Source organism: Charadrius vociferus, unplaced genomic scaffold, assembly GCF_000708025.1.
Source record: "Charadrius vociferus isolate BGI_N301 unplaced genomic scaffold, ASM70802v2 scaffold43, whole genome shotgun sequence".
Classification (NCBI taxonomy): domain Eukaryota; kingdom Metazoa; phylum Chordata; class Aves; order Charadriiformes; family Charadriidae; genus Charadrius; species Charadrius vociferus.
In genome coordinates this window covers 5,356,923-5,380,898 of record NW_009648043.1, presented here as the reverse complement: position 1 = coordinate 5,380,898, position 23,976 = coordinate 5,356,923, and the positions used below count along the sequence as shown (strand labels likewise).

Genomic DNA, 23,976 nt, shown 5'->3' with positions numbered 1-23,976 from the left:
GATGCTACAGGTAAGTCTGCATGGATGTTTCTTCTGAGCAATATTTTATATGCGTATGCTGAATAAAATGGCAGACCTTTCCCATGGCAGCAGCACTAGCTAATAAAATTTAGCTTTTAGCTCCAGTCTTCAAATATTTTGATTTTTTTTCAGCCTTTAAATAAGTGAAAAACAACTGAGATGCCTTCATTTTTATTTTTTTTAATAATCTAGGCACTACCATTGCCATGTTTTAACAAGCATCCTCACTGTGAAGAAAATGGATGAAAGATGCTCCCTGTGAAGAAAATGGACTTCTAGCCACTGGTGTTATACCACTATGAATGATGAGAAACAACGAATGCCCGGGAACAGCAGCCACAAGGCTCCAAGTCCAATACCAAATTAATTTGGTGGATTTCATATCAAAATTGAGTGCATTTTGAAAACAGGCTCCTAGTAGAGTACATTACATGACTGAACCTTGCAGTCAACCCATTTTTATCGAAGTTTAATGTTATGGGAAAAAGCAAAATCTGAAAGCTCTCCAGGGATCCAGACACAGGCCTTCTGCCAACATTCCTATCAACTCTTGAAATATTTAGTAAGATATTTCTCCTTATCAAATCTGTGAGAAGTTAGAACATCACATCAAAGGAGACTGCCACTAACATATTAATATAACAGAGCCACAGTTAAAAATAGTTGTTTTGCTTTTCCCAAAACTTTAAAACTAATGTAAAGCCTGTATTCCAGTAAGTATTCCTGAACTTTCAATTTAACATTACGAAAATCCAAACACAAATGATTGAAAAGTTATGTTATCCTTCCTGTATTTTGCTTAGTTAAAAATAAATGAATAAATATATAGCCAGATACGGAAAATATTTTCCAGAGGGCAGAAAGGTATATTCGTAATGGCTAACCTGCAACAAATAACATTACCCCAATCACATCATCATTTCTTATGGAACAACACTTTGGCATCTACAGTAAGTATGGTGACCCCAAGCTTTCAGGTCTCCAGTGTTGACACTTTAAACCATTTAAGCCACAACACTGTTGCAAGACTAGCAAAATTAATGCTATCCTGACAATGTGCCTACTGTGGACAATCTCTATTTCCTTCACATCAAGGGAGGATTTTCATCCTACATAAAGTTTGCCAAGTTAGTCGAGTCACGTGCTTCTATGAAACCGGAAGCAATTTACTGCAAAACTGTCTCCAAATTGAATGCAAACCTGAAAGCTGTTCTATTCTCACAGTAAACAATAGTATAGATGCCATCTAAATACTTTGTATGAGAAATCCTCTGAAAAATGGTGAATTGTCTGGAGTAGCAGTTGCAAAGCCAAAGAACTATGCCTTTGAAAAAAATCCAAGCTAGTTACAAATACATGGTAATTCTGATCCTCATTTTAACAAAATGATTAGAAATACAGAACAAGCCCCAAGAAACCTCTACAGAAGGCAAGCACACTTCAACAGAGGTTGCTGTGACTTGGAAAAATTTCCTGCATGGGCTCTTGAGAGCAGCAGCCCAACACTGCCACACTGCCAACCCGTACCGCTGCTAGTTAAAAATAACGGGAGAGAAGTTTTTGTATTATGTCTACACATAGACCAAAAATGGCATCTATCCACCTGTGTGCCAGACACTCATTCCTCGCACAGAATCCGCACCACAGAGGTCAGCTGCTTCTAAGAGAAACCAAACTTTATTCCCAGATATGCAGGACAGGTCTTCCCCATTATTTGATTCCCCTTATTCTTCTCTCAGTTTCTAAAGATATTGGACAAGTTGAGATATCGGAAAATGCGAATCATTAAGGATGGTTTGAGGTTTTTTCCAGCACACGCTTGTTCTTGTAGGGGACTTAAAAAAGAGCCAAGCGGTCCCACCAACGGTGCACCACTGCTGAGCAAGCAGCTCCTTCATCCCATGGAATATTCACAGCTCTGCCACGAGAACATGTGGGCTTCCTGCCAAGGCAATTATGGAAATGTGTTTTCATGCTTGCAGTCTTCATTCTTTAGGTGATTTGCTTGCCTATTACCCACATATCAAACAAAAACATTATGAATAAGGCGGCGGAATATAAATTTAATTCTGACTTCCTCATTTCTAACCATCATAGCTCAGCAGATGGAAATGCCTTTAAAATACTTATATATGGCTTTCATATTCACTACTTCAGGTAGTAAGTAATTCTAAGGGTTGAGTGGCATTTTAGGATTACTGTACATAAGTTACTTATGTTTTAGTGCAAAATCTGGATGTGTAGGGGAATAAAGTTCTGCAAAACTGCAAAATAATAATAATTCCAATGGAAAATATGAAAAGCTACATTTTACACTAAGGATGATCTGAAGTCTATTTTACACGTCCCAAGTACCGTCATATATAGAGACACAGTTGTGTTAACTGTCAAGATACAGAATAATTTCTAGTAATCTGTTGTAGCATACAGTTCCTCTGGTTTTTTTTATGTCAGAACACTGAGAACAGTGAATTCTCACTCTTTTTTTCTATGTTAATGAATCCATTAAAAATCACCAACACACTTCAATTTGCAGCCAAGTGCTTTTAAAAATGAAACAAAACAAAAAGTTAAAGTAGTAGCTTAGAAATGTGGAGAAAAAAGGGAAGTCTAATTGCATTAGAATGCCATAACAGCACATGGAGAGAAACAGGCGCCTGTACAAGACGTTAACTCTTGGACACTGCCAAACAGCTCCACCTGTCCAAGTCCAGGTTACCTTTGAAGTTGTCCATCTTGGTTAACAAGGAATAAGAGACGAGGACATCACGCACAACCAGAATGCCAAGTGAAATGCTTAAACTTGAAGGGCAATAAGCCTGGCCCGATTCTCTCTGGCAGGAGTTCACATAACGGAGCTCAAAATCCTTCTGCAGTGGGATTACCTTTCCACTGCACGTGCCTTTTCCTCTTTCCCTCTGTGCAAGACCCACACACGACAGACCTTTGCTCTCAGTCTCTCACTACTTCTTTACATCTTTCCTGTCAGTGCCTCTGTGTCCACATTTTAATTCTAATAGAAAGAACCATGAAGAGCAAAATTAAAATAAAGATAAAAATGGACATTGCTACATGTATGCCCAAATGTAAACCGAGTATCCCCTGAAGTGCATAGCAAAGCCTCACTGATTCTGTTGCTTTTCACCAGCCTGCTTCAGTTTTGTATTGCTTATTTGGATTTCGCATTCTCAGCGGTATGAAATCTGCTGTCGTAACTCTGTGTGATACTACATAAATAACTACTGCTGCTTCATGGGAGAACGTATAACTGAATTCCAGCAACCCAGAATATCAGGTTTGATTGTATTCTGCAGAATGACTGAAGATAAGCAAAGACAACTTTAAGGGAAAACGTGATTAACTGCCCTCAAATTTGCTTTTTCTTTATTGCAGCCAAGCAACAGATAAAAATTTCTCTTCCCCTCCCTCCTTGTGCGTTTCATGAAGGTAACATTTATTTTTTACTTCACATTTGCTAACCTTAGTAGATTATCAAAGAATGAAAGCATGTATTTAAGACAGAATAAACTTCTCAAAGAGCTATTTAATTAAGAATAACGTTTTTTCAAGTCGCAGTAGCAATTTAACTTTTCATAATTCACAGAGTAATACAAAGGCACCAAAAGAGCCTCAGGCACTTAACTATTAAAAAATATTCTCACCTTGCATGTAACATTTAAAAGAAGTCTTATATATCCCAAAATATTCTTCTTTGAGCACTAATTTAAAGATTTGCTTTTTTCCCTTCTAAAGTAAATCTTGGGTATGAAAAGCTAGAGGCATTTCTATTTTAGTTCCACTCATACCTTTAAACAATTTCAATAAATGGATTTTACACAGAGTTAAAATTCTTATTTTTAGAAGAAGTTGCTTTTCAAACCGGTCTGGCAGTTTAGGGAGCTGTTCTAATGTCACAGGTTTTACTTCATTAAATAAAACACTCCAACATTTTGAAGGAAAAATGAAGCATGTATGTATTTGTAACAGTAACACTGCTTACCTTCTCTTTGGAAGTAGGAAGGAAAAAATAAAACCATCACAGAGTTTGATGCTAGATTTAGAGCATTTTTACCTACTTCTCACTGCCTAAGAACACAGAACAGCTCACTGCTGCCCTAAACATGTGTAACCAACAGCAGCTGGCAGAGACATAACTCACAGTGCAACTGTCCCCTACAAAACTTTGGCCTTTAAAATGAAAAAGCTTAAGATGTGGCCCGTGTGTTGGCCATAACCAGTCTCTCCCCGCATGCCCCAGAGCATCGCGGCCGCCGGCCCGCAACCACAGCCTGCGGCTGACCCTATTCCCCACAAGAGAGGTCAGCCAAAGAGCTGGTACTGGAGAAATAACATTCTGAACCATTGCCACCTTGTGGCAAACTTAGAAATATAGCAAAGAAAGAACGGCAGGTCGCACATCTTCACACTCGGAGCTGGGATCTGCGCGAGTATCAATAAGCCCCTGACCTTAACGCAAGCAACAGCATTGCTTCTTCTCTGCTCCCACTCTGTAGTGTGAAATTACCCTTTCTCAGACCATATGGGTATTTTAGGAAAATAGCAGGAGGTGATGACTGCAATTACAGAGGGAGCTAGATAAAATATTGCTTATGCAGACTACAAAAGGAAAGGCATAGGGAGGAGCCAACCAAAGAGCCACTCCCCGAATTCTCAGCTTTAACGTATATGACCCGTAGCACCAAACATGACATAAGTCCCTGAACACTTCCTAAAAATACGAAGTTTTGTTATTTCAGAACTATGGCATTTTGTTCAATGCCTTCTACAGCAGCAGCTGCTTTTGGACAACTTTAGCCCAAACTATACTTTTTGAGAGCAGAGTGGTAAAAGAAATAACCTGATGAGCATTCCCTCAAACAGCTGTCTCTCCCTTCCATTTCAGTCAGGAGATAAAAATTTGCAACTCCTGAATGAAGAGAAATGAAAGTACAAATAAATCCTTTTCCATCCAACTTCTCACACACTTCTTTGAACATAAATTTGTTTCTTGTCCTGTCAGGCTCTTTGTCAAAGAGTAAAAAAAAAAAGGAAAAAAGAGTAGAAATTATGCCAAGGACTAACTTTCTGATGTCATGAATTGAGTTTCACTATAGGATAATTCATCCCACTTGCCCATACCCTCAGCCAGAACCAAACCTAGATGATACAACCGGTCAACACATTTACAGTGACACTAAATTTAACCCACCAGCTCCAGGATGATAAAAATTCAACTATAAATAATTTCCTAGCAATTCAAATAGACCACGTGTTCAAAGCCCTACATATTTCACAGGTACACTTCCCCATCAAACCAAGTTTTCAACCTAAGCTCTACATACTTAGAAAAGGAGCGCTTTACATGTTTTTTGATTTTTATTTTTATTTTTTAGATTTTGTTTCGTATGGTTTCACTCCACCTTGAAAGGTAGCTGGTTAAGTGCCAATCTAACTGTCATCTCCTTGGTCTCCCCACCTTCCCAAATTCTTCAACTGCAGCAGCATGCTCAAAGATGTGGAGCTCTGCGACTCCCTTCCTGCCTCTTCCCTGCAGGATCTCCCAGCTCAGCTGTGCGGGATACTCGTCAACCCATCACACAGGGCATTCCTCTTCCCAAACGAAACTTAGAAATGGCAGGACTGCATCTAACAACCCTTGAAACAATTCTCCTTCTACTGCTCAGCAAGACTTAAGCCATCTGAGTCTTCATCCCTGACCAAACCTGCTGCAACCCCAGCTTATCACCACCATCCATGGTGGTGGGGAGGGCTTTAGCCACAGGGCTGAACTCTGGAGAGCCACAGACACACTTGCTCAGAGCACAGAGCCTTAGACTGAACCCATCATTATCCTCTCCTTCCAAAATACAACACACTTGTGTCACATCATTGGCTGTTAATGAGCTTCATCACACATCGGTGATGAGAATAAGCCTGCAAAGCAAACAGCCAGTTATAAACAGTGATTTTCACTCCATTTCCCCTCCTTCCCCCCTACCTTGCCTCCTCTTCCACTATCTGCTTACACAAACAAGAATATTACTTGTGTTTCAGAGCAGAGACAGAAAGTGTTCATTTATAGTGAATTACTTGAGAGATTTTCTTCTGAGGAAGAAGACTAAATAAATAGTATTAGAGAATCTCAGCACTAAGACAGGGATGATAGTTGAGGTTATTGTGCTGAATTATGTAGGTCTTCACAGTGTACAATAATGGTCCTATACAGTGTGTGGGTGGCACACAGTATATGCTGTCCTTTACTATTCCTTGCATAAACGGGTTTGATTTTCTAAATAACAGATAAATATTTTGCTGTCACTTAGCAACCTCAGCTGTTCTTTGACTTTCTTAAAGCTGAAGTTATTCCAAGTAAAACAGTGACTGTAAGGATTCTGTTTGCTGTCACTCAGCACAGACTACCCTGTGTACATACCTGCTGTGCAACAATTCAGCGCCTTGTAGAATCGAGTATTAGATTTCAAAAATCAGCCATTACATTTAACCAAACAAGTTTCTCATTCTTTATAATCAAACAAGCACAACATGGCATTTACCTGTTGTTGGTCTGCCAGTTGTTTAAAAACCAGAAACACTACCAATAATGTACTGCTCACTGAATTCTACTTACAGGATATTTCATTATAAGTTAGAAATATTTTCTCTATCATTAAGTCTGAAACTTCAAGTATTTTCATTGTCCAGAGACACATATTCAAGATTCTTCATCAGGACTGTAAAACGTTTCACAAGGAACAGAGGGTTTAGGCGTTGGTTTTTGTTAGGGATTAGAGGAGATGGGACAAAAATCACAGGCAGTGAGGAAAGGCAAAGTCTGATTTATGTGAAGGAATTCAACTGTACCACACTGACCACCAAAATATAGAACTGAAGACAGCTTCCAAAAAGGTCAGATTGGCCACCTGAGAGGAAGAGAAAAATATGTATTCTGATAATGAAGAGGAATAAATATATATATATATTTTTTTTGCAGGGGGGGATCAGACTTTTTAAATTTTTGGACAGAAACCTGAAAAGATATAAAGAAATGCAGAAAAAATTAACTGCTTGGAAGTTCCTCACAGCAATGGTAGATTTCTGTATTGCTGAAAAAAATTGTCAACCTTTTACAGACTATGCCACACTAGGAAAGAAAGCATCTGCTACGTGTTTCTCCTAAATGCAGTAAATATCACACCCCAATAAAAGCTATCTCCTCTGAGATGAGGTTGTCAGTACAGTTGCAATCATTTTCTTTGTACCTACTCCTACTACCTGAGATTTGGTGCAGAATTTAGCTGACAACCATCAGCTAGATTTGTTATTGTCTTTGTTTCTTCTGTGCAGCAGGTTTCCCTGATCTCCTCTTAGTCTTGAGTGGCCGCATAGACACACTGAAGCTAGGCCAGCTATTTCTTGCTGTCCCTCGTGCCACCCCTGTTTGGGGCCATCTCCCATGCAGAGCACGCACTGGCACTGCGGCTTTGCTTCCCTGAGGGTGCCAGAGCCACAGGGAGACCAGTTCATGCCTGAAAGCTATGCAAGCAAAGCTTCCAGCTAAGAAAGCTGATGACAGCTCATGCAGGTGACCACGAAGATTATGCCTAGCAGAGATGCACACAGTGATCCTTGTCCACAGTGTGAACCTCAGCTAACAGTGCCTTTCCAGAAATGAAAGCTGAGGGAAGTTTTAGAGGTAACTGCTGCTAACATGTAGGTAGATGTGCAGCTCTGACTCACAGTGTACATCAGCAGTTCAAACTCGGCTGGACTGAATGGATTTGCATCACTTCCTACAGCGCAGCTCCTGTCTTCCTCCTCTGCATCTACATCATCTTTTCCACCCCATGTCAACTGTGCACCCCCAGAACTATTTGTCAGAAGAGCTATTTACTCCAAGAAACCAGCTTTCCCATTTTGCAAAACTTCTCCACATATAAATTAAGCTACCAAACCCAGCTTTTTCCCACCTCAAAAGTGTTGCACTGAAGAGCTTTGTTTGCCAACAACCTTACGCCAGGATGTTTTGCCAGCAAAGATCTCCAAGTGTAGCTGAGGAGGCTACAGCAGACCTGCTTGAACTAATGGAAGCACCAGCAAAATACATGTTCCTCCAACCTACTCTCATCTTCCCAAGGTTGACATCCATGTTCTGTTTTAGCCCACTTTCTAAGTGATGATACAACCCCTCCTTGGTTGTGCAAATATCAGCTTTTTCCCCACATACGTAACTTCTGCATGCACTTCTCAGTTTCTATCAGTTCTGATTAAAAAAAAAAAAAAAAAGTGTGGAGATTTCACAGATAACAAGATCTTCCTTCCTCTGAAAAATGAAATAAGAAAAATAAATCCAGATTATTCTTCTCAATGATGGAAATGCAAGCAAAACTAAGAGACTGTAATTTCTGTTCGGCACTTGGCAAACACAAGTTATATGCCCACCACACTCTGTGGCAACATGTTTCGGGACTAGTTTGGCTTAAATTCAAGGAATAGAAAGGACAACAATAAAAGTTGGAATAAAATCCAGAACAAAGTATCCATTTTATCCTAGGTTCTGATAAATTTTAAAAAATTCTTTCACCAAACTAGGTAATTTCACAAAATATTTTCCACAAAAATTTTCCTAGCTTCATTAATAAGCAGAATTGTATCCATACTTCATCTAACTTCTCAGTGAGGGCTGTGAAACAGAGAAATTTAGGATGGATGGGACCTCTAGAATTCAGCTAGTCAAATCTCCTTCTCAAAGCAAGGCTACCTCTGAAGAGACATCATGCTGTTCAGGACCTTGTCCAGACAAGCTTCACATATCCCCACAGCTGAAGATACTGCAGATTCCCTGTGTAACTTGCTCAAACACTTTTTTCTTAAGTTCCTTCCCCACCCCCTAATATCTCATCAGAAGTTCCTGTGTGGTGGCTTGTGACTATTCCTTCCTCCTCTTTTTTTGTGCACTTCTAAAAAGAGTCTGGCTCCATCTTCTCTATAGCCCTGCCCTTAAGGATTACAGTTGTTAACCTCTCAACCTTCTCCAGACTAAACCAACCCTGACCTCTCCATCTCCCCTTGTATATCATGTCTTCCGCCTCTCTAAGCACCTGAGGGGACCCCGATGGACTTCTTCCAGTTTGTTGATACCACTCTTCTACTTGGGGACCCAAAAATGGACAGAGTATTCCAAATGTAGCCACACCAGTGTCAAGCAGATGGGAAAATAAATGCACTTCTCTTGACCTGCTAGCTGCACTCCTGCTAATGCAACTGAACATGCGGCCAGCCTTCACGCCTCCAGCTCATGCTCTACTTGCTCTCCATCAGGATCCCCAGTTTTTTTGCTGCAGAAGACCCAGCCAGTCAGTCCCTTGCCTGTAAAGATGTGTGGAGCTCTGGCCTGAAACTGTGGCTTTACTTTTGTCTGTGCTGAAAGTCTTGAGATATTTGTTGGCTTATTTGTCCAGGAAGTCAGGAGTCCCCTAAGTAGCAGCCCTGCCCTTTGCTGTCAAGTGCTCCTCTCGATTTGATGTCACCCGAGAATGTGCCAAGGCTGCATTCAGTTCTATTTTCCAAGCCAATCTATGCTTGATTACTATACTTGTACATCAGCATCGTACACTCCCTCAGTTCATCATCCCAAGAAAACCAAGAAAATACCACTTTTTTAATGGAGATTGGAAAGATAAATTGGCAATACGTAAATTGCAGCACAAACAGTTATTTTGAACTAAAGCTTTCCGGCTTCCCGAGAACTAGATAGGAGCAGACAGTCCGCACCACTGAATCACTCTTCAGGTTAAGGGCAATAAATTCACACTTAATTCTCAATAATTACATGCCTTCAACTCCAACTAACAAATTAATGTTAAGAAAATTTAACAAGATTAGTGGATAACAGACATGTACCAACACCTTGCCAAAGTACATTGTAGGTACCAAAAAAAGTTCTTGAGAGACTGGACAAGTTTATGGAAGAGAAATCTACTGCAGATTATATGCACATAAATGCTACACGCTAAATACAACCCCCACTGCCCTCCATCTGCTATAGGAAATTCCTGAGATTAATATAATTATGGGAATTACCACATACACTTGCTCCATTTTCAATCTCCACCTAGGAATCTGATTAAGGTCACTGTTAGGAACAGTGCTAGGCTAGATGGACTGTTTTTCAGATCCAGTTAACAAACAGAAGAACCGAAAGAAATAGAGGTAAAGCCTGGCCTGTCAGATAATTAACAGTTATATCTTCACATCATACAGACACACATACTTTACACATGACCACACACAACCCAATTTAGGTATGGTATGGTAGAACTAGGATGCTTAAAGAGCCATAATATTAAGGACCATAGGAAAAAAACAAAACAAAACAAAACAAAAAACCCTACCATGCTAACCCAAATGACCTTCAGTTTTGTCTGGCAAGGAAACCACTGCTGCAAAAGAGACTGCAGCTTTCAATGAACTATCCAGGTATCACCTCATCTCATCTTGTACACTTATGCTTGTCACATACTCTCCTACCTTGGAAACCTGTAGTGGGAGAAATTTCTACTTTGAAATCCTTCCCCAGCCTCTCAAGATAAGCCTTCAAACATTTCCATCTCCTACTTTTCCATGAGCCTCAGGAATCTGTTTATCACAAACAACATCCAGACACTATCTGAACAACAAATACAAACATCTGCATAGCCATCACAATAAACATCCTCTGTGACAGACACATCCAAATCCCTGAGTACATTTATTTCTCAGCACATAATATGATTTTGAACCAGCACAGCAGATGATCTGATGAAAACCACAGGGATGAAACTAAGCAACTGCACATGGCAACCAACTCGCACAAACATTTCCTTAACAGCACAGAGAGCCCTCCTCATGAAAGTGCTCCATCTCTGACCTCCCAGCCCCATGTCTCAGGGGGGGAGTTCCCATCTCTGGGAACTAATTTTCATAAACCTAGAGGACTGCAGTACTCACAAACCCAAGAAAGTTTAGGTTTGTGCTGCATTATAAAATTATACCAGAGAAATGTCCAATAAGTAGGTAAAAGCTTTATCATGTCCTCCCCAATACCCATGTACACTTTCCACAACTATCTGTTCTCTAACACAGTCGGATTGACTACTGTAACATAGTTCAATGAAGAACAAGTATCCCCAGCTAGCAGTGAGCTATGAAATTGTATGCTTCTATCTCAAATTTGAATGTCTTGCATGCCTAAAACTCCCTCCCCCACCCATACAGACCAGTCTAATAGAAGGTATTAATTTTCTCCCACAAATCTTGTTCTCCTTACATCCAGGAGCCGTGACGGCTACAGCATTATTCAACATCAGTGGTCTATCTAATACGCTCAAATGAAAATTGTTTAAGGAAAAAAATACACCACTGGGTTTTGCTCATTGAGATACGTAGGAGACTCTCCATCATTTGAAGACTTCAGTACAAAGGAACATCCTCCTGAACCAAATGTTCTAGCAGAAAGAAACGATTTGAAAAAAGGAACAACACGATACATTTTTAAATGCACATAATTAGGAAGTCAGACTAGATCATCACAGTCCTTCTGGTCAGTTTGCAGGGCTTAATTTATGCAACTGAAACTACTGGGTGAGCAATACACATTTTATAATGACATCAGATGGCACCTTTAAGCAATACTCCACTTAGTTTTGAATTCTCAAACTGAAAAAAAACCTTCCAAAAAGGATGGAGAGAGAACATATAATCCTCAAGCATGTTACAATCAAACATGTTTTGTGAGATGTCTATGTACATTGCACTCAATTAATCCTTTCTATATCAAAATACATAGACATACTATCCAAATCTACACACTTTGTCATATTGACCCACTTATCTGAAACACAAGATCAAGCATTCCACAGTCAATTTCATTTGGTTATACATACATATACCATACATGACTACGGGGTCCTCTTCTGTTGAAGCATTGTTTTAGTCTGTGAAAAGTTTACACACGGCACTCAAACATCTGTTGACATCTTTTTTCCACAGCATCTTTATTAACAGGTGAAGTAGATTCATCAATTAGTGCAAATTCACTCACTTTTCTGGAAAAATGAACTTCTCTCAGAACTGTACGCTACAACATTAAAATGTAGAAGGAAAATACAGTGTATAAATCTAAATGTACAGTTTTCACATTCTAAATAAATCTGTCAGAATTCACACATTTCTTAAGAGAGGCCCAAGAGATTGGTATACTAATTCTATCCAAAGTTATATTTCCCTTGGCAATCTTTATATAACTAAAAGTCACAAGAAAACACTTGATTAAAATTCCCTTAAAAGGAGAAGTACTCAAAAAAATCCCCCTAGAATATCACAAATAAATGTCTGTCCATTCTGTTTTAGAGGTTCCAAGCAATGGGATCCTCATAATCGCTAACTTGGGAAATTATAACCGTAGCTAACAGATTTTATTGTCAGGCTTTTCCTGATAGTGACTCAGAACTTCTTTTTTTTGCTGCATTTTAATCCTATTTCTAGTGCTGCCTTTTGCTATGCTAAGTGATTTCCTCTGCTTGGTACGTATTCACATCATCCAAGCCTTTTATAGAATTTACTTCTGGTTTTGAGCATCTTTTTCCCCATCTCATCCCTGTTCCTGTGCTTTTGTTGGAGGGAAGAAGCAGCTTCATATATTAAAAAGTAAACAATTATTGGTTTTTTTCTTTCATAATCAAGATTCTGGATTCCTTTCCCTTTTTTACTTCATTAAATACTTCCCTCTTCTTAACCATTTGAAAAGAAGTCCCAATCTTTGCTATCACAACACCTACTAATTATCATCTACAAATTTCATTCCTAAGTGTTAATTCTGTCTTGCCTTGTGAAAATGCCATATAAAGCAATGCAACACAGATGCTCCCTGGTTCTCACCAAGTCCTTTTCTGACTTGATGTGTGCACTCCAGGCCACTACAATTCCCGTAATTGCTGAACTTTAATTTGGTCTCCAGCACATACGTGTTCACACCCCAGATAACTTCAATAATGGACAGTATTAATATGTTAACATTTCTGAGTAAAATACCTGGTTTTGTCAACTCCGCCATCCAACGTGCTAGCAGAATTAGAGATCAGCCCCTTCATGGCAAAGAGCTGTGGTGGAAAAGGGTAGCAGGGAGGTCCTGGCCCACCTGCCTTGGGAGCCCCTGCACCCCATGCTGGCTGCATGGCTCTTGTCAGTGCCCCATCTCCTGCCTCCCTGATCCTCAGCCCAATCCTCACCCACCAACATGACTCCCTGCCTTGGCTTTGGACCTGCCTCATCATCATGGCCTTCCCAGGGGACCACTGGACAGAGGCTGACCCTGAACACTGCCTTCAGACATGATCCTGACTCCAACCACCTGCTGACATCCCACCTTGCCTCCCCTGAAGGTCCAGCCTGCCTCTACTGCTCCCCAGAGTCCCCTTTGTTTCCCCCCACTGCCCTCAAAATTCTCCCTTTCCTAGCAAAAACCTGGGGCCTCCACAGCTGCTCTCTGTCCCCTTACCTTACTCCTGCCTCCAGCTTCGGTGATCACAGATGCTGTTCCCCATCTCACCTCTCCTTCTCTCCTGTCACGCATGCTCTCAGCAGAAAGGCAGAAGACAACCTTGAAAAACAACCACCCCCCACCTTCATGGATAAAAATGTACCTTTAACATTTGAATCTATATTACTCAAAATACAAGCAGAAGCACTACTGCATTTATAACAGCTCCCTGTAGATCTGTATGTCCACCCTACATAAACTATATAAGCTATGCACTGATGTTATCAGAATAGCTTTTATCAAGATTTTCAATGATTGCTTTCCAATCATAACCCATGCTGTAAACTGTCTTCCCCATTTTTCTATTGTTTTCAAAATTTTGCAGTCTTTCAGCTCTCATAAATCAATTTTCTGCTTATAGCTCTTCTTCCTCACCAATGCTTCAGGGAGGATCCAGAAGATTTCACCTTTGCATTCACCCCAGCGCACATACACAAGTAGATCTCATTCAACAGGCTCATCTAAGCAGACGACTCACAACTCTTCTTCCCTCACCTCACTTAGAAAAAGGGACTGGTGTTACATTGCCATTCTGGTATCTCCCCCATGGTACCCAGGTGTCGACCTGGGTCCAGTATAGCCCTCCTCAGAGACTCACAATGTTGTCCACACCCAAGTGTCCCCTTCCTTCCTTCCCTCATTACTCATGGATGGACACCACAATTCTCGACCAGGACTAGAAATCTAAATCAGCTTCATCTCAGTCCTCCTTCCAGGCAGAATTTTTGCTTCTCTCTAAATAATCTCTGCGATCCAACTTTTCCTACACTCAACACAAGCTACTTATACTTGAGTTGTTATTTCAAATTCTACCTAATGAGCACAGGACCATTGTCTTCCAAAGACATGATTATTCACCAGTGCAAATACCTGCTCCTTTCTTTTGCCATGAAAAAAAGGTAGACAGTTGAGATGTAATCCAGTCATACCACCAGTTTTACGCAGATGCATTTTTCTAATTCAATTGATAGAGAAGCTTTGGGGTTTAGGGCTGTAATATTCTTGCATTAGGATATTTTACTAGGTTTTCAAAGCAATGTTTAACTAAAAACTTCAGGTCCTTCACAGTTGTATCCCAGTAACTCATCTCCCATGCAGCCCTTTTGTGCAAGCAACAGGGACCATCAGACACATGGCAATGCACAATACAAACCATTGAGAGAAATTTAATTCTGTGAAAACAGAGCATAAAAGTCTGGAGAAGTCTGTCCTTAACCTTATCACTTACCCCACTTAAAATAAGGAGGAATAAAGTCACAGCAAAATTCTGCTTTCCCTCAAGAAATAGTGCTTGAAGAAATCACCTTTCAATTGAAGTTTCAATTTAAAAGAAAAAAAAAAGAAATCTCATCTCCAATTATAAAGCAGAGGTTAGATTTACATAAGATTTCAGTATCAGTAATACAGACTTAGAGGAAACAATAAAACAAAAGACATGTTTAATTAAGGTGTTCTCCACCATGCAATAATGTTAGCACTAATTTGAAAAGTTATTAAGCTGCACTTATTTCCATAGAAAGTTATTGGCAAAATGTATTTCTTTTATTGCAGGCTTTGATGCCTTGAGGGAACAGAGTTAAATGGCTGAGTCAGTCAGTAAAACAGCAAACCAATTCCCTTACATCACGTTCTCCTCCATGCTCTGAATGCTAAACAGGACAGAATATTGAAAACAAAAGCTGACTGTCTGCCAGTTGAAACATGACTCTGTACCATGCTGGATGTATTGATAACTTGCTCTTTCTTCAATGAGTAAACCAAATGAATCACAACAAACAACGAGGTTGTACTGTACAATACTACAGATTTGTTTACTCCATACGTGTATATTCAGCTCAACAATAAATATAGGGAGTTACTAAAACTCATTCCCCAGGGACGAATTTTTTTTTTTCACTTGCAATATAGCAAAGAGGATCCACTGGTAGTGTTACCTCTAAGGTCTTCACTCTTACTTTGGACAGCCAGCACACAGCAAGTATGTTTTATTTCCCTCCTCTTTTTGTACTGCCTACGTATATTAAATAATGAAGAATAAAGGCCTCAAGGCATTCTCCAACGTAACAATCCAAATAATCAGGTTAGGCAAAAAGTCACTTCAAATGTATGTACTTTCATTACAAAAACATGTGAATCTGAAGATTTTCCTACAATTAATTTTCTAAAAAGATGTTCCTTTCTGTGCTTATGGTATGATTCACAAGTCTTTAGCAGAACAGCCCATGGCTGTGAAACCTCAGTATTCCTTTTTTATATCAACAGTCCACGCTTCCCTGCTAGGAAGTGAAAGAGTAGCATACCTGCGGGAATGAGGTTGGAAAGAGAAGAGTGACAGAAAACTTGAGCCTTTTACTATTGATTTAGACTGCAGTAACTGTGGAATCAGGTTTGATAAAACGCAACAAGAGCCTGGCAGGAAAAGGCAATGGCGTCGGATGCAAGGTGGGGGGAGCAGGGACAGACATACCAGATCCAAGTGAGGGAGGCAAGTTTGAGCCAAGCTCAGTAGGTTGTCACTTGCCGAAGCATTCTGATAAAAGAAATAACTGTCCTGTGACTTGATAAGGTAACCCAAATGCGGAAATCATTGTACAGCAACAATATTCTGCTGACCCCCAGCTCAACCCAGGAATCAGCCAACAAGTAATCATGTTCACTTCCTCTTCTGTAATGTTTGCTGGAGATTAAATCATTTAAACTGGTGCCAGGGTTTCTTCTGGAGCGACAGGACACAGATGAATTCCATTTTTACCACCTCGAAATTTTAACTCATACAATATCATTTCTTTGTTGAGAGGACAGCAAATCATCTAATAACTTTTTCAGATAAATATATTACTAAGTCTAGAACTGTTATAAATATCCCTAATTAGCTTGTCACAGATTGCTCATTAAGGTTTGAAAGGGAACTGGATTGACACAGTATTTTGGGATATCTGCATTTGCTAAACTCTGTGCAGAGGAAAAAAAATGAGTCAGATCAAGATTAAATAAATATTGTAGAAGTCTTACATTTCTGATTAGGAGCTAGCTAAAGAAAACAGACACGTAAAAGTACCAGACAGTTATAGGAAATCTAGTTGTAAGAAATATTATTAGAATTCAATGACCGTTTATTTGGAAAACAGCAATCGAGGGAATACAGTCTAGAAAGATAATATGATAAATACAGTTTGTTAACTGCTTGATTACTAAACTGCTTGGGTTTTATGTACGCGGTAAACAGCTGTGAAACAACTGGTTTTCGAATTGGTCTGAGGGTATGAAGGACAGGATGCAGTCAGTCAACCAGCTTTTACGCTTGACGAAATCCCTTCATTACCGACATGCTAACACAAGAGAATAAAACTTTTAAACACATTGTACTTAGTTTCTACTTACACAAGAAAAAATTACTTTACAATGTTAAGAAATGGAAAGGAAAAAAGACATAAACAAATGAAATTTGTTAGTCGTGAACAAATAGCAGAAAAGAACTCTGAAGTATGGGATTCACCAGGGTTTTCCGCACTGAAACCGACCATCTGTAAGGCAAGGACAAAGCTCGATGGGATCCAAGCACCAAGGGGCAATGTCCTGTGCCAGATTTTCATAGACAAATACAAAAAGGAAGAAAAGAGAGAGCAAAGAGCTTTAAGAAAAACCCTAACTGGGTACAACAGCAATTAGAGACGAGCCCTCAGAGTAACATTGGCTGCAGATAAGTAGCGGAGATGCAGTTTCCTACTTACTTGAGTTATTCCTGAACATTCATTAAAAATCTACTGGGAACACTTTCACTTCGGCCTGCTGAAATTCATTCCCAAATTTATGAAGTGTAGAAATGGAACCAGTGAACTCTTCTCAATTTACCTTTACTTCTACACTGACAAGTATTTGGGATGTGTTTGATTAACATATTACAAGTTATGGTTCCGAGAGTCATTTCATTCCCTTAAACTGCTACCATCCTAACACACATTAAAATTAGGTATCAAAGTAATCTAGGAAGAGAAGCAAGAAACTACACATCACACAGCTCTTGGCAGATACCTGGGCACTACTGCTGATACCAGAAAAAATGTTTTAAATTTAAACTAGAAATTACACCTTTGCTGCTCTTCATATAGTTAAAAATCTCATCTGGAGAACAAAGTCTGTGAAGTTTAGGATTATGGGTCGGGGTTGTTTGGGGGTTTCTTTTCCTATTAGTCAGTGGAGCTGTTCCAGTTGATATGGGAAACACATTGCCTAACAGGAGTTACACCTTCTACCTCTAGGATGCCCCTTTTCAAAAATCAGTTATATCATAATACCTTATTCTAGATACCACAAAGGAGAGAATTAAAAAGCCATCATCTCTTTCTCTTCCCAAAGTCCAAACATTTGATTACAAATTTTGCAATATGCATATAATAAACTGAAAAGGGTTTTCCATATGCATTGTAGCACCTTAATCTTCTACAATTCTTCCTATTTTTTCCACCCTCACAAGGCGCAAAGTTTTCCTAAGCAAATGGGGGGGGGGTGGGGTGTTGGAGGAATGAAATAACAATGTTAACTGTTTTCTATGTAGTTAAAAGAGTAGAGAGAGATGATGAAAACAAGCAAGCACAGACATATCAAAATTACCTAGTTTATTATCAACAGCTAAAGCTACTGGTTAAACTAAACACTGGAACAAGTTTTGCCTCCAACACACTGCTCTATCAAGCAAAAATTTAAGCCTTCAAGGTCTTACTATAACGATCCGGATGAAGACTGCATAAGGGAGGCTAAGCAACATCTAGTGTATAAGGCAGTAATTCAACCTCCTTACATACAATGGCCAAAAGGTTATGCTTAAATTGTTACTTTAAAACTGCAGTAAGCTTTCTAAGAATCACGAATAAACCCATTAATGATCTAACTCAGCTCTTCCAGAGTTATAGCTTTTGCTCAAGCCTTTATTTTTTAAGAATATTTTTAAAAGGAACCCCCAAAGAACATGTAGTTTCCCATATGCTTACAATTATTAAGTCAAGCAAATAGGCTGTATTTCAAGGAAATATAGAGTAATTAGGCTAAATTGTAACAACTGCATTTAACTGAAAGCAGGCAGAGATTAACCAGGGAGGGTATTCCGACATCATCAAAAGTCAACTCTGTCACCATGAGCATTTTCCACAGTACGGGATTATTTCCAACATCATTTCTAGTACCAACGACACCTCTGCAACTTCAGCTGTGACAAGAGCCCGTATGTTCCAGTCCACTGGCATGTGGCATTGCTACAGTTCAGCTTCTTCTCTGTTTTGACACTCACATTCAGTTCATGGTTCTAGATCACGACACAAAATAAGCTTGCCCCATCCCTCCCTAACTGGTATACCCAAGCACACTTCTTTCTAGGATTTTCCCAACAGTTGCTTATTTTTGGGCAGTGTCGCCAAAGCTCAGTATGTCCCACGCTTTTGAGACACATCTGTTTTCCTGTCCGTGTCTGAATACATCATACAGTTGGTACGCATATGCCCAAATAAATCAATCCAAAATTTCTTGGAAGCATCAAGCATACTGTGCAAGTACACACCATTTCTGTATTGCTCATGCACAGAAATCACAGAAAAATTTAGGACGGGTGGGATCTGTAGAGGTCATCCGGTCCAAACTCTTATTCAAAGCAAGGTCAGTAATCAAAGTTGCTGTATTACAACTACCACAGTGCTCGGGGCCTTGGCCGGTCCCGGTCTGTAGATTTTGCAAAATCTGAGCAACCTGTTCCGGTGCTTAATGACATTCAGTATCAGAAGGGTTTTTTTCTGATATCCAGTTGGAGTTTCCTTTGTTGCAACTTGTGACTTCTGCATCTTATCCTTTTAGCTCTCCAGCTCTCAGAAGAATCTGGCTCTATTTTTCTATACCACTAACCCCACCGCTCCAAAAGCTGCCAGGAAATTGCTTTTGAGATCATTGTCCATGATTTCTCTACATATCAATAGTAAATTTATTCATAAAAAAGATAAGCACTGGAAGATATCCAGGCAGAGAAGACGAATACACATCTGGAAATAGCTAAATGTGTCTTCTGCACATGTGATTGGCAGATACAGGAACACCTGCATAGTCAAAAAAAAGTAGCAGTGCTCTTAAGTACTTAGCTGTCTGAGAGATACTGCACACATTCAAGTTTCTCTGGGTAACTTACCTTGCAAACATCTCTGCATTTTTTAAAGGTTTCTCATCTCCAAACCATGCTGGCAATAGCAGAAACCATGGATGTCACATTCAAGGTACCACAGACATCGGAGATCCTGTGCTAAGGCCCCTAAAAGTGCGTACATTGACTCTACAATCTCATGCTGCTTGTACCAGAAACGGAATTTCTGATATATCGTTTCTCTATGCAAAGTAGTTTAACAATGGGAAGAGACACAGTATATTGGAATTTGGGTGCCAGTACAAGGTTTTTAGCTTACAGATTGCAGTCATCCTCCACTACAAATAGTTGAAATTCAGAGTTAATTATGCTGAAATCCAAATTTAAGACTGAAAGCAAAAAGTATGATTAAGGCACTCAAGCACAGCTCGCTATTCTGACATCACCCAGAGAAGAAAAAAAACCACAAAACGTGATGAATCTCCTGTTTCTATTACAATCAGATCAAACTCACTGGGGAGCAAATGCCGAAGCGTGTCTGAAAGCACTGGTTATTTTGTTGTCCACAGCAGAGTAAGACAACTGCTCTGTAGATGCCTTCACTGTGTTTCTAAGAGTTACTAATCCATTTCTACTGTACAGCAGTGACATTTTTTTTCCTAAAAGGAAAAAGCCAGCAATAATTTATGAATATATTAGAAGCAATGTCCTGACTGTCAAATCATAGCCTTTACTGTATGCGTGGGGAAAGTAGCTGTGGAGGACTAATTATTTCCTGTGGGAGTGGCTGGGGTGGGGGGGGGGGGGGGGGGTGCTGTTCCAGTGACCTGACTCTATAATATTCCTGTTTGTTTTATTCAAGATGAATTACACTCAAACTGCACAGGAATTAAAGGAAAGACTCCCTTAATGACTTGGGTCTGAAGACTCAACCTTGCATATGGATTCTCCATCACTAGACACGATGGCAAAAAGTGTTAAATTCTTATGTATTTTTGAAGAACTTAAGTTTCATGTTCTGTCTCTGTGGGACAGATAATCAGGTGAATATATTTTCTTCCAGTATTTTTGAGCATCAGTTTGCCTAAAAATCTTCATGTGGACTCTTGTTAACAACAGAGCATGGTTTAGTTGGTATTGTGTATACACATCTTAAATTTATCATCCTGACCAGCGAAACAGAGTATGTTCACAACTACAAATTACATTTAGTCATACATCTGCAGCACAGCTAACTTATGTCAGCTATGGTAAGAACCGTCTGCCAAGACTCTCCTTACATCGATTCAGATTTTTTTCTGGTTCATCAATATGTAATCTCTTATCACCTTCTCCACTTATTCTGCAAGAAGATGTGGGAAGGAGGACAGCGAGTTCCTGACTGTTATAGTCCAAGTGAGTTTTAACTCAGAGCCTGAATAAAACAGGAAAGCAGACAAGCTTCTTATGGAGCAATTGCATCTTTCTGCTGGGTTGAAAAAGATATTAAGAAGTACTGATTAGAATCAACTTTCTGCCCTAAAATGATCCTTCCCATCCCTTCCAGTCTCTATTGGACTTTAGCCTCATGTTGTTTGTCTTTAGTTGTTCCACCACACTCCCATTGATTTCCTCCCTGACTTCAAAGGCCAAATGTCCATCCATCTTGAATGAGGCTTTCCAGCATCCATGACTACAGTAGATGCCAACAACTTCAACACTGGCAGAATCTATGCTTCAAAGAGCAGAAAGAAGAAAGGGTTTCCTCACACAAGCCCAGACAGGTCTCTGCCAGCACACAGGACAGTAATTTCAACGAATGAACAAAGATAAGCAAGCAATAAGAGGAGAATTGCAGCGATATGGAGGGCAGGAAAAACTCTCACACAAAATGGTATGGTTTTGTGCTTTAAAACAGAGCCTCAGATATTTATGCCTCATCAGCGGGATGGCACTGTGTCCAGAAGACGACCAGATGGCAGTACTGGCTCCTGCTACCTTGCCGGAGAGAAAACAAGTGGCAGAGGCAGGAATACTTGCTTCTGAAAGGCCCTCTGATCTCAGCAATGGAGTGAGTACAAAAACCCCAATTTGTAACAAACTTATAGAAATGAGGAAAGGCAAAAATCAGAAGCATGAGCAAAACACTACAGCCACAACTGAGCTGCCTATCAGTTACCACCACTTCCACATCAACATCCACCCAAAAGCAACAATTTGAATACCGATGAGGAAAATAAATCTCAAAGTTCAAGAGCTTGCTAAACTTCGGCTTGAAGAGAGAGGACAAAGAGGCATGATTATGTGAAAGCTGCATACACAGAGTTTTAGTTCGGTGTGTTGTTTTTGTTAAGGGTTTTTGTTTGGGTTTCTTTTTTCCCCACTCTCCTGTTTTTCTCTTCAGCATCTGATATTTTCACCGAAAAAAAAAAAAAGAAAGAAAAAAAAGAAACACTTCACTAGATCAAGTGATTGAATCTTTTCATGATTTTTGTCCAAAACTCTCTCCAATAAAGCTACATTATACCTATTTTAAACACTCTCAGTTTGGAGGAGAGAACTGATGCCCATTAGCTATGTTGCAAGCTGTCAGGATTCCAGTATTGCGTTTAGCTCTTTGCATAAAATAACACATCCAATGTAGTCTTCTCTCATTTCAGTATTTTAAAATATTTGCTACTCCTACAAATAAGTAAAGAAGAAGCTGGTAATGATCTGTAATTTTCACTGCCTAACATTCTGTCCTTTCAGAAAAGATGCATCCAGTATCCCATAGTAGCTCCGAATCTCAACATTATATGCAGCAAATCCTTGAAGTCAAATCAAAGCCTTAGATTTCAGATTTATTTGTGCTTGATTCAGCAGCTATACACACCTGAAAGTCTCCTAGCTTCCCATGTAGAAACTAAAAAATTGTGTATCAAGATGTTTGACCGTACAGAGGACCAAGCACAGTCAATATATTAACAGCAGCACAGTCAGCCCACCTCTCCTCCTGTACTAACAAACATTTGCAGGCAGTTCATAGTATGTTCTCAAGAACTGGAATTCTTGTTCTGAGGTTTAAAAAGGAGTGATTACGGAATATGTTTTTATTAGTTAAAAGATAAAGAACTGTATACTGAAGTTATGTTCAAATTACCCATTCAAATTGCAAAAAACAAGGACTCAAAAAAAACCCCAGAACTTACCCCCTTAACTTGCCTCCATTATATCTACACATGCTACTGTCACACTGACTGACGTCACAAAAATAATCACAAAATATTTTGCTCACATGAAATCCATTTTAATAAATAGCATAGACACAGACGTATGTATGCTTGCCTTCCCTGTGTGTCATGTATCTATCCAGAAGACAGTTCCCATCCTGAGGCACCCCAGTGCCCCAATAACAAATTCAGCTGTGGACTGTGCAGACAATTAAACTGTTTCATCAAAAACTCGAGTAAAGTTTTATAAAAGTAGTAGATACTTTATTTAAGTCAGGAAAACTGTGATCAACTGACACAACTCTAGTTCCACAAATAGAGCATTCGTCAGGACAGAAGCAATGGTTTGTTCAGTCCCAAAATCTGATTACCTCAGTGAGAATGAGGGTAAGAATGCTCATTGTATACCATTTGTTGCTGTAAAAATAGGCAGTTAAATAACTGATGGAAATCCAAACGAATCACTTCATTCTTTTCTGCAGTACAGTGATCTCATTTACACAGATGAAGCTGAATCTCAAGAGAAAGTTTAAATAAATAAGCAGTTGTGGAAAAGAACTGAACCAAGCAGTTGAACCAACTATTTTCAGATCTCTCTTATTAACCAAAACACTTCTATTAAATCTGTTGTGCAAGACTGCTTCACAAATTTCTTAACAGGAAATCGGGGTGGAAATAAGATCATTAGTATTTTAATTAATGAAAGGAAAGGATGACGGTTGATAAGTTTGGTCAAAAGAAGCAGAACAACTAGTTAATGAACTCCCTACATCCTAGCAGTCTAAAGAAGACAAGAAACCAATCCAAGCAACAAATTCTGAATCTTAGAAACTTAGTTTAGAGTTCAGATTGAAGATTCTAAGACCACAGTAGATATTATGAACAACCAGAAAAAAAATGCCTTCATTTCAGAGTAGTTAAATTGTCCCTTCCAAACCTACATAAAACATGAGTTCCAAACGGAATTTAACAAAGTAATTGCCTAATCTGCAATCACACATGAGATCAGTCATGTTTGCAGTCCTGGAACTTTTAATTTGAAGTATCAATTGAATCTAATCACGTAACTG

At 39.4% G+C, this 23,976-nt stretch overlaps 1 protein-coding gene across 1 annotated transcript in view; it reads right to left on the bottom strand.

Moving 5' to 3' along the window:
* CADPS2 (Ca++-dependent secretion activator 2) overlaps positions 1-23,976 on the bottom strand; it is a 346,061-nt gene that overhangs the window by 251,332 nt on the left and 70,753 nt on the right. The window lies entirely within an intron of this gene.